The following is a 14,861-nucleotide window of genomic DNA, read 5'->3' as shown; positions in this document are numbered from 1 at the left end:
GTTGATGGAGTGGTTTTCTGTGGTAGGTGACCAGTGGTTCAGCCTATCACCTGAGGTAGACACTCTTGGTGCACCCCTTTGTGGGCTGAGTGCAAAGTCTTGGTGTAGTTAAGCCTTGATTGCTGTTGGTACACTGGGAGGAATTGACCTCCAGGCCAATTGGCTGTGAGGACCCGCTGTGTCTATAATGGAAGAACTGCTGTGCTGGAGACATGCTTATGGGGCAGGACTTGCTTCAGTGGGGCTTTGGTGCTCACTGAGTCTGCCTCTTGAATGTGTCACTTATGGATGTGAGTAGTTGAAATCTGGTGTCGTCTCACACTGAACACTAGATACACTAGCTTCTGGATCTCCAATGGGGTGCAGGTCAGCTACTGTCTGAGGCCACCCAGCAGGAGCTACAGCGAGAACTACAGTTTTCTCCTCTTTGCTTGGGGTTTGGAGGTTTTGGAACTGTCTGACCAGAGCTGCAGTTTGTTAGGTTAAGCTGCGATAGGACAGACCATTTATATGCAAAAGCCGCTGTGTGGAGCTTGGGTGGATTTGTAGATTGTGTGGGGCAGGGTCTCAGGGAGTCACTAGGCTAGGGTGTGGCAAACAGCGATGGCTGCCAGTCAGCCATCTCTGCATCTCTGCGTTTCCAAGTCCCTGTGTCCCGCCCCCCAGCACAGTAAACGATGATTGCTGCACGCACCTCTGCAAGAAAGCCACCCTCACTTTCTGACCCGATGGCAGACAGTCCAGCTTCTCCCCATAGGAGTTTGGGTCCCCAGTGTCTCCCCAGAAACTGGAGTTCCGAGTAATCGGGAGCTTGTCTCCCTTCAGGTTGAAAAAAGCAGCGCACCCAGTCGCCCGCCACCAGCCCGATTCACGCGCCTCCGTACCTCAGCTTTTCAGCACTTGTGCACGTCTCAATGCTCTTTTCTCTTTCCTTCTAGTTGTAGAACTTCCACTCAGCCAGCTTTCCTGTGGTTCTGGGTGATAGACGTTTTGTCTTTTAGTTGTAGTTTTGAAATTGTTGTGCGAGACAGCAGTTTAGGTGTTTACCTATGCCGCCATCTTGGTAGGTTCCTGATCTTAAAGGGACCTTGTTCCAGAAATTGGGTGTATACTCTTCTGTGTCAGTCACAGGTGGTGACCAAAGTCATGGCTTGGACTTAGCTCCCTCCCAGTCCCTTTTCTGCTTTGCCTTTTCAAAATGAAGACTTGCATTCTTTTGTCATTAACATTATTGTTGCAGTTTGTCCCCAGAGTCTTTGTGTCTGCTCTGCAGTGTGAGGCCAGAATCCTCTGTATTTGGGGGATGGCAGGAGTGGATTGGTGTATGTTGCCCCTCCCCTCTTCAATTTTGATCTCTGGGGCAGGCCTTCTGCTATCTCTAGGATGTTGTTCCTTCTCTCCTTTGAGCACTTAACTCTGCCCACGCAATACCCACTGCTGGGTGGAGGATGTGCAGCAAACATCTTAACAGCATGGCAGAGTGTAACAAATAAGGAAGGGCACTAATGGCCACCAGGCTTCCTCCATGTGCAAAGTACATCATCTTAAGTGGTTTCCCAGCAACCGCATGAGGGCCAGTGCTGGTCCACAGCAGGGTTCTCTGGGCCTAGGAATTGAGGGACAGTGGGGGAGATTTCTATAAAGCCAAGAGAAAAGGAGGCCCTTTTGTCCTCAGATTACCACCTTCCCACTCTTTCTTTGTTAAAATGGCCTTTTCTCTATGATGCTGATACAAGAAGGCAGTCTTTTTATTTATTTATTTACTCAATTATTTTTTGTTTGGCAGCACTAGACTGATTTGCCTAGTGTTATTTTGGTTGGTTGGTTGGTTTTGTTTTGCTTTTAATTTTACTGGCCCAGCACATCCCTAAATCTGGGAAACACTGACATCTTATTCTAGGAGGGGTTTTATCTTAGTTAATAGTCCTAACAATTTTGTGAAATAGATATGATTGTTCCCATTGCATGGATGAGAAAACTGAGGTGCAGAGAGTTCATAATAGCAAAGACAAGTCTCAAACCTAGTCTGTCTCATGCCAAAGCCCTCACTTGTCCCCCTCCCTAGCCCAGGGCTACTCCAAGTGGCTCAGAATGGTCAAGGTGATGGACTACGTAGAATATATTGAGATCTGTACCAGATAACTCAAGGGCTACATAGTGCTGACAGATGGGTAGGTGGTCTTGAACCTTCAAATCTGGTATTCACACACAGCTCAAAGTGGATCATGTCCACTGGTCATGGATCTGTCCTTCTCCCCAGCACCTCACACCAAGTAATTGCAGCATGAACATTGGTCCACATCAGTACAGTAAAGGGGAAATCTTTTATGATCCTTTTGCTTTTCCATTGTTTTTCTTTTTAATCCTCACCTGATGATATATTTATTGTTATTTTATAGAGGGGGGAGGGAGAGGGAGAGGGAGAGGGAGAGGGAGAGGGAGAGAGAGAGAGAGAGAGAGAGAGAGAGAGAGAGAGAGAGAGAGAGAGAGAGAGAGAGGAACACATCTATGAGAGAGAGAAACATCCATTGGTTATCTCTCCTACATGCCCTGACTAGGGATCGAACCCACAACCTAGATATGTGCCCTGATCGGGAATCCAACCCACAACCTTTTGGTGTACAGGATGATGTTCCCACCAACCAAGCCACCGGGCCAGGGCTTTGCTTTGCCTTTTTAAACTGAGTACTACACTAATACCGCTCAGGGCTATGTCCCTTTCTCTCTTCACTGCAGTTCTGTCCTCAAATCAGCCAAGGTTTCCATCTTTCCCATCTGATGCCACAGGAAATTAATGGCCTGGCATTCTGGTGAGTAAGTGCTTGGCGGGTTTTATAATATGACTTTACTGGTTTGGCTTCTGCTGGCCAGAAGTGGTTTGGTGAAGGATAAATCATGACGAAATGGGAATCTGTTTGCCTTAACTTTGTCCCCTTCTGAGAATGAATTTTCTTTCTCTGGTGGCTGTCTTAGAGGACTCAGGTCATTTGGCACAAACCAACAGGGACAATCTATAACTAAAATGGACTCTGACTCATTTCTGAATAAAAGGTTTTTCCTTCTGATCTTGGACAGTAGGTAGGTGAGGCAAAAGATGTATAGAAGAGTGTTGATAAGTAAGACATATCTGTTATTTTAGGTTTGTGCTCTCAAGAGTCAACGTGCTGTTGATGACAGGTTCCATAGCGACAGGTGCTACACCTTAGAATTGGGATGTCCTTCCCACTGTGGGCCACTGGGGCCCTCTCTGTGGCTGGAGGTCCTCAGAGAATGGCTGACATCTGGCAGCAGGGATCAGCCCTCATTGTTTTGGGTCTGAGAGCAACTTCACATATCTCATCTTCTGGGTGTTCCTGATAACCCCACAAGGTGGACCATTGTGAACTGGCCTCTCTCAGTGTTAGAGAAACTGAGGCTGGGAAAAGTAAATAGCAAAAACACCTAATACTTTCCTCACAGGAGTTGTGGGAGAATTTATTGAGTATATGATACGAATAATGATAACGAATATATATATATGTGTATATATAAAAATCAGAACCAGTAGTTGGCACATAGGAAGTGTTCAATAAATTTTGGCTATTGTCCATTATTATTATTTCTAAGGCCACACAACTAATAACTGGCAGATGTCTTGAGTCCCAATGACTCTTTTGATTTCCACTGTTTTATCACCTTGTTATTTGTTGTTCCACTGAGACTAAAATGCCTGATTAGAGCAAATTTCCTCGAGAGCTGTTCCCAGAAGTTTCTGAACTGTAGAAAACAGTGTTGGCCTGAAATGCCATTGGAATGCATCTTATATTCGATTTGTATATTCAACAGAAGCATTAAGATCGCTCTTTAGCAAGATGATACAAGTAGACAGTACCTGAGCACTTGGTATATACCACACATCATGCCAAGCATTTAACATGGATTATCTCGCTTAATCCTCACAGCAATACTTTGTGCAACTTATTTGTATTGTCCCCATTTATATATGAGGAGACTGGGATGCAGAGGGATTAATTGTCAACCAGAGGAGGTCGCCAGTAAAAGGCAGAACTAAGTCCAAAACCCATGCTTTTTATTTCCTAAGGCATATGTGTATTAGAAGGTCTTCCATGTGGAAGCAATTTCTCTATACCACCCCTTTGGGTCACGCATAATGTGTCAGCCACAGCCCTATGTTCTCAGCACCAAATATGCTTTCAGAAGGTTCTAGTCCTCACTTGTGCCTCTCTAACATCCCAGACTCCTCTTTGGACCTCAATATCCCCATCTGTATAATGAGCATGTTAGGTGGTTTCAGTACTGCACCTCACCCCCACCCCAATGTTCCAGAATTAGAAGCTTCCATGAATGGAGTCCAACTGCTTTTGTTCTGAGTTTTATCTTTTTAGAGCATAGAAACTACTATTTAGAAAATGTTCTCAGTTTACTTATCTGCAAAATAGGGTTGCTGTGAAGATTTACTAAGAATGCAATAAGCACCTAGAAAGGTACCTGGAACATAGTGAGTGCTTAATAACTACTCACTTTAAGGAAACAAAAGTACATCTATTCTATGGAGACACTTGTCACATACTCGTGGGAGTCCCAAGACATAGTCCCTGCTCTCCACAAGCCTAACATCCATTTGAGGAAACCATGTAGAGTTGACTGATCTCTTGGTGCCTTTCTTTGGAAAATAAATCATGCTGGGCTGCCTTTTTTCAGAGGCATTTAACCACTCTCTGCTTAAACAAATTAAAGTTCTCATTCTGCATGGCCCAAATGGGGCAACCATAAGAAAGCAAAAAGGAAGGGGAAGAAGACAAAGGACACAGGAAGGTGGAAAAGATGGAATAAGCATTTTACAAGTTAGCCTTGAGAGGAGAATGAGTGGCTCATTAAAACAAAGTCACCCATGCTCCAGATGGATCCATCTGATTGAAGGCTGTCCTTTGGTGTCTTTAGCTAAAAAGTCCACATCCTGTCTAATAAAGAAGGAATATGCTAATTGACCATCACACCTCACAAAAGATGGCAGTGCCCACATCCAATAAGGAAGGAATATGCTAATTGACTGCCACACCCTCAAAGATGGCGGCACCCACAGCCACAAGATGGCAGCACCCAGTACCCTCAGCCCCGTTGGGGTGGCAGGTACGCGCCTGCTGCCTCTGGAGTCCCCCAGTCCCCTCAGCCTCCCAGCTACCCAGGGCCGGCCCAAGGTGCCTGCAAGCCTCAGATATCGGCTGCCCAGCCACCTAGGGCTGGCCCGAGGTGCAAGCAAGCCTCAGATGTTGGCTGCCCAGCTGCCCAGGGCAGGCCTGAGGCATAGGCAAGCCTTGGATGGTGGCTGCCCAGCTGCCCGGGGCTGCCCAAGGCTCAGGTAACCAGGTTCGACCAAGGGTTGCACTGCCAGCAGTGGCAGCAACAGAGGTGTGATGGGGGATTGCCGGGTTGCCTCCCTTCCCTGAGGGCTCCCGGACTGTGAGAGGGGGCAGGCCGGGCTGAGGGACCCCCATCCAGTGCATGAATTTTCATGCACTGGGCCTCTAGTGTCATATAAAAAGAGACTTCATTTTATAAATGGGAAGCATTTGAGTTGGGGCTTAAAAGACAAATCAGTGAAGAGTGGAACTAGAATTCTGGTTGCCCAAGATTTGTCCATCACAAAGGTCACACATGTATGCATTCATGTGTGTATTTGTGCATGTACACACACACCACTAGAGCATAGGCACCTTTGTGCACATTAGGAAAAGGTGCCCCCTTAGGGACAGAAGCAGCCCTAAGGCACCTCGGTTGGCAAACAGACAGTGCGCTGGATGTAAACCCTACTTGCCTTCTGAGCCAGGTGCATGTGGCCCTGCACAGAGGTGAGTGCAGTCACACACATACTCCCAGCAGAAGAGGAGACTGTTAGCTGAGGTCTGGTAATCTCACAGTGAAGTGGAGACACCTCAGCTAGAGTCTCCACTGAACATGTGGCTTGCTTTCCAAGAGTCACTTCTACAAAACCCACAGCTTTGCTTTGCTTTCTCAGCTGCCTGCTTGAAGATAGTCAGTTTTGTTCTGTGCCTCTTCCCAACCCATCTGGTCCCAGCAAGCACACTTACTGGTCTGACTCCAGAGTGTGGATTTTATTCTTCATTAGGTACCCTCTTTCACTGGGAAACAAGTTTTGAGTCCTGCCATTTACAGAGTGCCTCATTTGATCCTTGCAGTAACCCTGAGGATTAGATAGCTGAGAATTAATACACCCATTTTACAGAAGAGGAAGTGAGCTCTGAGAGAGGAACCTCAGATAAACAAAATGTCATGGGTGATCTGGATTTAGAGAGTGTGTCACATGGTCTTGAGTGAGTCCATAGCTCAAGTTAGCTTCTGGTAAATTCTCGTGAAAGTGTAAACCTTCACAATCTTTCAGGCCTAGCTTCCCTTCCCCATCTCCTCTGACCTGAACCCCCATCCTGACCAACTGTCTTCCATGATGAACTCACAACAACAGAAACTCAACAGTTGTCTTGATTTTGTCATTGTCCCAAGTAAAATAGCCATCTAGTTGCTATAGGAACTTGTTGCCAAACAGTCAATTAGCGTTTGTTGTTAGTGTGATCCCTGCTGTGGTTACTGCTGTGGTCATCATTGCTACAAAGCTGCTTCTAAGAGCTGGAGCGGGACCCAGACATGTTGAACACTTCTCTTTAGAAATTGCCTTCAGAGCCTAGGTTCCATTGCCACAAATATCCTAAGATAATAAATCTTCTCTAATTTCCACTTAGACAGATAGCATATCAGTGCCAGGCTAGAGTGAGTACTAAATAGATCATTGATGAATGAGGCAATTAATTGATGAATCCTTTGAGGGTGGTATTTAATAGAGTCTTTCAGTTGCCAGTGGCCAAATCACAACACAAATTAATATAAGGAAAAAAAAAGAATGTATTGGCTCACACAACTGCAAAGTACAGGGGTAAGGGCATCAGGCACAGCTGAATCCAGAGGCTCAAATCATATTACAAAGGCTTGGTTTTCCTCTCCTCTCAGCTCTGCCTCCAGTGTTGGCATTATTCTCAGGGGTTCTTCCTTCATGGTAAACCAGATGGCCACCAGTAGTTCTGTCCTGACCTGGTTCTTACAGCTAGCTCACAAACTTAGACAAAGGATAATATTTTCCCTTCCCTGTCCACAAAGCAAATCTCATAGATGAACTGAGATGGCCCAGCTTAGGTCATGTACCTTCCCCTTTAAACCAATCACTGTGGGCAGAGGGATGGGCTGCCAGGGTTGGCCAGGGGAGGCACAGTGATTGACAGCTTCACCCAAGCCCTATAGGATGGGAAAGAGATCATTCTCTAATGAAGACTGGGGCTCTGCAGACAGAAGGTGCTCACTCAAGGGCAGATGAAGATTCTGGAACGGGTAAAATGTCAGTAGGATTATAAATTGGGTGATAAGGCTTTAGGTCAAAATGAGAAATAAAGTAAGGAAACATTTTCTTGGATGATTCACCACCGACCTTGAAAGGGGTGTTGGCAGAGATGTTCTCAGTGGTGGCAGCCAAAAAGAACAAGTCATGCTTCTCCCAGAGACTTCTTTGATGGGCAGAGAATCTTAAGGTTGGAGTTCCTATTAGCCAATCATTACTCTCCCCCCTCCCACCCCCATTCTATAGGAAGAAATGAGCAGAGCCATGAAGTCAGCAAAACTTGTCTTTAGCGAACATTCACACCCACTCCCCTCTTCCCAGCCCACGAGGAAGTTTTCCACTATGGTAATTTAGTAGCAATATCTTCCCTCACATGTCCCCTGCGTCTCTTTCTCTGGCTCATCATAGGCATTAGAAAGCATGGTTAAGAGCACAGACCCTGCAGCCACCTGAACCTGGGTTCGAACTCTAGGACTACCCCTTAATGGTTTGACCTCTCTGAGCCTCAGTTTTCTCCTGTGTAAAATGGATCTAATAACAGTACCTATCTGGCAGGGGCCTTGTGAAGGTCAATGAGATTGTGGAGGTGAAGTGCATACAGCAAAGACTCAATGGGCATATGTATGATCATTATTAGTAACCACATTCATTTTGTGCTCCCATCTTTTAGCGTGCCAGATTCCATAGAAAGAGCTAACGTGTGCACAACGCTTACGGGTCTACAGTCTAAGGACTCTGTGCACACAAAGAATAGGCCGGTCTCACATTCCAATCCTCATTCCAGTTGCAAAACTGCTTCCTGCCAGGTATGCTGTGGTTGCCTTATCAGAAGCCAGTGGAATCATGAACTGACCCTTGTGGCCTCCTATCCTCAGTCCTTCTTTAACCAGGCCCCAGGCTTCGTATGGAGGATTCTAGAATTTCTTGTGTTTCTCTTGGATTTATTCACCTGCCTCTGCCCTAGGGCAGTGGTCGGCAAACTCATTAGTCAACAGAGAGTCAAGAGGCTCGAGAGCCGCAATTTGCCGACCACTGCCCTAGGGGAAGTCCTCATACTCAGAGTCCACAGGGACCCCTTGCCTGGGGTGTCCTTTTTATGGACCTTCATGCAACTTCTCTTTCCTAGAAAGCTTCCAGGTTTAGAATATTAAATTAATTAATTTTATTTTATTTAAAATATAGGCTATGCTTACTAAGCATTCCCCTTAGTGCTTTTATTTAAAATATAGGCTATGCTTACTAAGCATTCCCCTTAGTGCTTTGTAAATACTTCTACTGCCTTATTTAATCACCGCTATAGGGTAGGTGCTATTGTTATCTTCTTTTTACAGGTGAAGAAATTTAGATATAAAGGAGTTAAGTAGCTTACAAGGTCACATAGCCAATTAATGGGGAGTTTGGATTTGAATCCAAGTCTCTTTGCTCCAAGGTCATGTTCTTGGCCAGTAATCAGATTCTGTACCTCTCTGATTCATGCTTCCCGTCTTAGGTTTTAATCTTAGGGTCCTCCCTACCTTCCAAGGTAACACATGCATTTAAATGGGACTTAGTGCTCCAAACATGCTGTCAGATGCAAAGCAAAAAGATTTCAGACCAGGTGATAGAGGCAGATGGGAAGTCCTTAATGGCAGACCTTAGTAAGGCATGGATGGAAGCCCAGATAATCCTAAGATTCCTTTCCAGCAGTCTCTGATTATTAGGGGAATTAGTGTGATTTGTTGAAAGAAGGGAATCTGGATGTGGAGTCCTAGTGAACTCCTACTCATTCCTTGATGCCCAGGTCCAATGCTTCCTCCTCAGGGAAGCCTTCCCTAACTGCCTCAAGCATTTGTGATCCCCCTAGGCTGCCAATCATCCTTTTATCTAGCAAGTACTTTTTAAGCACCTACTGTGTGCCTGGAGATCATAAATTTTCCATACCAAACTGCAAACTCTCAAGGCAAGGACTAGATTAGCAGAATAGTTACCTTTGCAGGTTTTGGAGCTAGACTGTGTGTTTGAATCATCATTCCTTCATTTACTAGTAGTATGACTTTGGGTAAATTCCTTAATCTTGGTCAGTATCAGTTTTCCCCTCTGTTAAATGAGCCTAAAAATAGTATCTGCCTCTCAGACTCTCCAAGTATAGTTGTAAATATTACTTGAGTTTATATGTCTGAATATGGTAAGTACTTAATAATTCTTGCTATGTAACAGGTGCTTTATAATTGTTAGCAGTTGTTATTGAGGCTGTTTTTCATATTTGTAGGTACTGAGGATCAAGCACAGTACCTATAGCCAGTAGGTGCCCCATGAATGTTTGTGTGAACAGGAGAAGGAGGGAGAGAAGAAAGAAAGGGGGCAGGGAGAGAGGGAGAGAAGAAAAAAGGAAGGGAGAGAGAGAATTGAATACTTCACCCTTCTGCACGTGAATCCTCTCACTGTGAAATAGGGAGACATGCACCTGCCTCCCAGCTTGTTGGGTGGATTAGTGGGGTGCATAGAATGTGACAGCACCTTGGAAATGGGAGGTGCCTTGCATAGAGTGGAGAGATTGTGATCATGTTGGCTGCAGGAATAAATAACCTGGGGCTAGGCCTCTGGGACCCCAGCATGGGACCCAGCCTGGGAATGCAGTCACTCAGGAAGGGCTGGGAAACCTGTAGGAATCTGCCACCTGGGATATCCCACCTGTAGTGGGTCAGCCTCCGATGAGTTCTGAGACCACCATCTGCTCTCCAGGAAACTTGCACCTTCCAAGAGAAAGAATTAGCATACTCACAGTAGTTCTTGTATTTGGAGGGACACAGAATATGACTTAAAAAGGGCTGTCACACTGGTCATAACATCTGATTGGCAGGTTGAGGATGGATCACAGTTCTCCTTTTTGGATGTGAACACTAAAGCATCAAGCGTTGAGCAATCTGTTTATGGTCACACTGCTGCAAAGGCCAGAGTTGGGGCTTATGGCCACACAACAGAGCAAAGTCTGACCCCAGGCCCTTAAAAGAATGAGGGTAACTTTAGGTTCCATAAAAGGGGAAATTTCATAGGGACAAGGTAGCTGTGCTGGTCCATGACAGCCCCATCCCTCCCTCACTCTCTGTTCACACAGATATTCATGGGACACCTACTGGATGCAGGTATTCTGCTTGGTTCTCAGGATAAAAATATGAAAACCAGTCGCAATAACAACTGGTAACATAAAGCACCTGCTGTATGGCAAGAGTTATGAGGTACCTACCATATTCAGACATATAAACTCAAGTAATCTTACCAGCCACACTCAGAGAGGCAGGTACTATTTTTAGGCTCATTTAACATAACCAAGGGGAAACAGAGTCTGACCCTACTCACCTGGGCCTCCAGACTCATCAGAGACCACAGACTCCTGCAGCAGGAAGAAATGGAGGCCAGTCCATGCAGTGCTCCATTTTACAGATGCCAAAATGGAGGCACCAAGAGGGGCAGTGATCTCTCCCAGGGCCACAGAGCAAGTTGGTGGCTGGCAATGGGAATCTCTAGTGCCAGGGGGTTTTCAAGGTTTTCTTTTGAAGATTTCAGGATCTAGCAGAGAATAATGTAACCAACATTATTTATTTATTCAACTAATTTTTATTGCATACCTAGTATGTGTCAGGCACTTTTCTAGGTGCTGGGACTCCATCAGTGAACAAACCAAAGATCCCTCATAGAGCTGACATGCTACTAACGTTCGTGCACCATTAAGTCACCACCAGCAAGAAATAAAATATTTTTCATATAATTGAACCTTTCTGCTCACTTATTCCACACACACCTTACCACCCTGGAAATGCCACAATCCCGATTTTGAGGTTTATCATCCACCAGGCATCTTTTGATATTTCCAGTACATATGCATACTTTATGTAAGTGGATCGTACTGTTACCAGACAGGGACTGGCCAAGAGAGGGTCTACTGTAGCATGTGGGTTTGTGATTTCCTGTAGGAAAGATTTCACAACACGTGTCCAGGTGATTTTGAGAGTATGTTTTATTAAAGCTGGGGACCGTGAAACAAAGGAAGGACCTTGAGTAGAAGAAGCAACAAGGGAGAGCCGCGGTGCTCTGCTTTGGCTCCATAAAAGTGTTATAGGAAAGTGAGTCACGTTGGAGCTGCTTACAGGAAAGTCAGAGGAAAAGGGGGCCTTAGAAACAGGATCGGGGGATAAGCCTGGGGTGAGCTGCCACTGCCACTGCTCCTCTGGTTTCAAGTCTCATGGAGACCCTTAGAGTTTAGGAGGAAGTACAGAAGTGGCATGGGTGTGCTCTAGATAGATCCTGCATTGAGTCTTTGTGGGTTTGTGGTTTTTTTCCTGTGAGCGAGAATTTTAGGGAAGGGTTTTAATAGAATACTTATCAGCTTTCCAGGTGTGTTTTTAATATGCTGATGCATCAGAATGAGCATATAGGATAGTTTGGAATTATTCTTTGGTCTGTTTTACTTTTATCTTGGGTCTGTCTGGCTTTAATAGGGTTTTTGCTATTTGTTCCCGATTTCATCTGTCCTTGGGTTTAGCTGGCACAAATGGCATTAATTGGCTCTCTGCTTTATTTTCCCCAACCTGGGTGATTTAAGCTGTGTATTTTCTGGTTAGGGAGGAGAGGTATAAACCATTTGCTATCAAGTGTCCTTGGTTAAGGTAGACAAGGTCTTGCGATTCACTAGCTGGCTGTAAGTTGTTCAAATTGCTTGGCCTTGTTCAATTTTCTTATCTGTTTCCCCATTCCACTTGCCCAGAAATTTTCCTAGCGTCTTACTATCCTGCCACAATACTGTACATACCATATTTTTCCATGTATAAGATGCTATTTTTTTCTAAAATCATTAGACTGAAAATCAAGGGGCATCTTATACATGGGAGTCAGCTGAGGAGGAGCTGTGCGGGTACTTAGCTACCCATACCTTATCAAATAGGCTTCCTCCAATCACGAACCTTATTGTTACTGATGTCAGCTGATGCCATAATTGGAGGTGGAGGTGGAGAGTGCGCAGATGCAACAAGGACCAGAGTGTTCTGAGCCCATAGAGTTGTCAAAAAATAAAAAGATAAATACCGGTAAGCGATTGTCTTACTCTGCAAAATTCAAACTGAATGTAATCAGCTATGCAAAAGAGCATGGAAATAGAGCTGCAGAGAGACAATTTGGACCTCCTTGCACTGAGTGTATGATCACACAGTGGAGAAAACAGGAAGAACAACTCCTTAAGATGCCAAAAAAGAAGAAGGCCTTAAGAGAAAAACCAGCAAAATGTTTAAAATATTGATTTCTTAATTTGGGGTTGGAAAAGTGGGAGGCGTCTTATACACGGAAAAATACAGTAACTTTCTGCAACTTACTATCATTTGAGGATATATTCAGATCGATATATGAGGCACTAGTTCATTTTTTACTGCTGTGCAATATTCCACTGTATGGAGATCTGACCATTTATTTGTTCTGATATTTCACAATGACAAGAGTCCCTTCAACTTCAGCCTTGGCCCTCTTGATTATTCTCCAAATTGGACAGGATCTGGAAGCCAAAAAGGATATCTGCTCCTTTTATTTAAAGTGAATTGTTGGTTACCAAGCATCTACCATGCAAGGCCTTGGTTAGCTGTGATTAGGGGTAAAATGATGATGGTGGCCTCCCCTGGGGAGGGTATCCTGCTAGCTCCTTCAATCCTATTCAGGGGTTCCAGATTGGGATGCTATCAATGGAAGAGCATTGCTGAACAGACCTCCTTAGAGTCCCTGACATTTAGAAGATGGGAAAGGAGATCAAATAGCTGAGCATAGACTTAGTGTGTGTGTGTGTGTGTATCTGTGTCTGAGAGCAAAAGAGAGAAATGGCATGTGCATTATCTCGTAAACATCCCTGTGACATAATTTATTAGTTTTCTCTTGCTGCATAACAAATCATCACAAACTTAATGGCTTAAAACAACACACATTTATTATCTCACAGTCTCCATAGGGCAGGAGTCCAGACAAGGCTTATTTGGGTATTCTGCTCAAGGTCTCACCAAGCTGCAATACAGGCTGGGGCGGGGTCTCCTCTGTGGTTCAGGGCCCTCTTGGCAGAACGCATTTTCTTGCAGCTATAGAACTCATCAGTTCTCCAAGGCCAGCAGGAGAGAGGCTCCAGACCAGGGGTGGGGAACGTCTGGCCCGAGGACCATATAAGGCCCGTGAAATCATTGGTCTGCCCCTACCAAGGCATTAGGAGTGAGTTAATTAAATGTTTGACCAAATATAGCAGGCTAATATTTAAGTTCATAATTTTGCATGGCTCTCAAATGATGTTATAAATATCCAAATGGCCATTGTCAGAAAAAAGGCTCCCCATCCCTGCCTAGACCCTCTTTTAAAGGATCACCTGATTAGGTCAGTCCCACTCAGGATAATCTCCATATGACTTTAACTTAAAGTCAGCCGATGAGGAATCTTATTTACATGTGCAAAATCCCTTCACCTTTGCTATATAACCTAACATGATCACTGGAGTGATATGCCATCATATGTACAGGTCCTGCCCACATGCAAGGGGAGAGAATTTTTCAGGGTGTGTACACCAAGGGGTGGGAAACTTGAGGGCCACTTGGAATTCTGCCTACCACAGGTTGGTGCTATTGTTTCACCATTTTAACTCAGCAAAGTGAATTGGTTAGCCGAGGTCACACTTAAGCAGGTGGGCGCTGGGATTCAAATTCTAGCCTACCTTGAGAGCACAAGTTCTCTCACTGCTGCCAGAAGCTCTCAATACTTTTCTGAGAGGGGAGAGGAACCTCCTCCCCATGCTTCACAGACATGTGCTCTCTTGGGTACCACACATTCCCAGGCCCCTTCTAGGAGAAAGGCCATCTTCTCAGCTAGACCTGGATTCACAGAAGCCAGGGTCAATCCCTTAGCCACCAAGCTAGCCCCAGCACACAGTAGGTGCTCAACAGATATTTGCTTGCTGTGGGCAGCTTGTATGTCCTTTCCCTTTCTTCCTCTAAGCTGGCCACTTCTGGGACTGCTGAGCACATTTTTCAGGGAACACCAGATTTAAGCTACAGAATTTCATCTCACAGTTTGGCAAGGACACGATGCTCCAGTTAACTTAGGGATTGCCCATCCAGATTTCATGAAACATTTTTATAGTTTCTATTCTTTTTATAAAAACAATAAAAATTATTTTCAGCATGGGAAATACCAATGAGCAAAATAGAAATAATAATAAAAAGTTAAGCACCTGGAAATCTAGCCTGCTATAAAACCACTGTGAGCACCTTCTTTCAGCAGGCAGAATAGCCTAGCAGTTAGGAGTGTAGATGCTTGGGTCACTGGCCTCATTTTTAATTCTGGCGTCCCTGTCACTAGCTGTGTGACCTTGGGGAGAAGCTGTTTAATTTTTCTGTGCCTCAGTTTCTTCTCCTACAAAATGAGTGTGTCACTAGTACCTGCTTTATAGGGCTGTGGGAGGAGTAAA

At 44.9% G+C, this 14,861-nt stretch overlaps 1 protein-coding gene across 9 annotated transcripts in view; it reads left to right on the top strand.

Moving 5' to 3' along the window:
• Nucleotides 1-14,861, top strand: part of ATP2B2 (ATPase plasma membrane Ca2+ transporting 2) — a 380,690-nt gene that overhangs the window by 19,830 nt on the left and 345,999 nt on the right. Inside the window, exon 1 of one of the 9 annotated variants that reach the window (XM_080675180.1) lies at nt 2,793-2,810. The exons of the other annotated variants lie outside the window; for them this stretch is intronic. The gene's annotated coding sequence lies outside the window, so the exon portion shown is untranslated. Of the gene's footprint in view, nt 1-2,792; nt 2,811-14,861 lie in introns of those variants that run through there. 9 annotated transcript variants of the gene reach the window in all.

Source organism: Plecotus auritus, assembly GCF_963455305.1.
Source record: "Plecotus auritus genome assembly, chromosome: 6".
Taxonomy (NCBI): Eukaryota; Metazoa; Chordata; class Mammalia; order Chiroptera; family Vespertilionidae; genus Plecotus; species Plecotus auritus.
The sequence above is the reverse complement of the archived record's forward strand: the minus strand, read 5'-3'. Positions and strand labels throughout refer to the sequence as shown.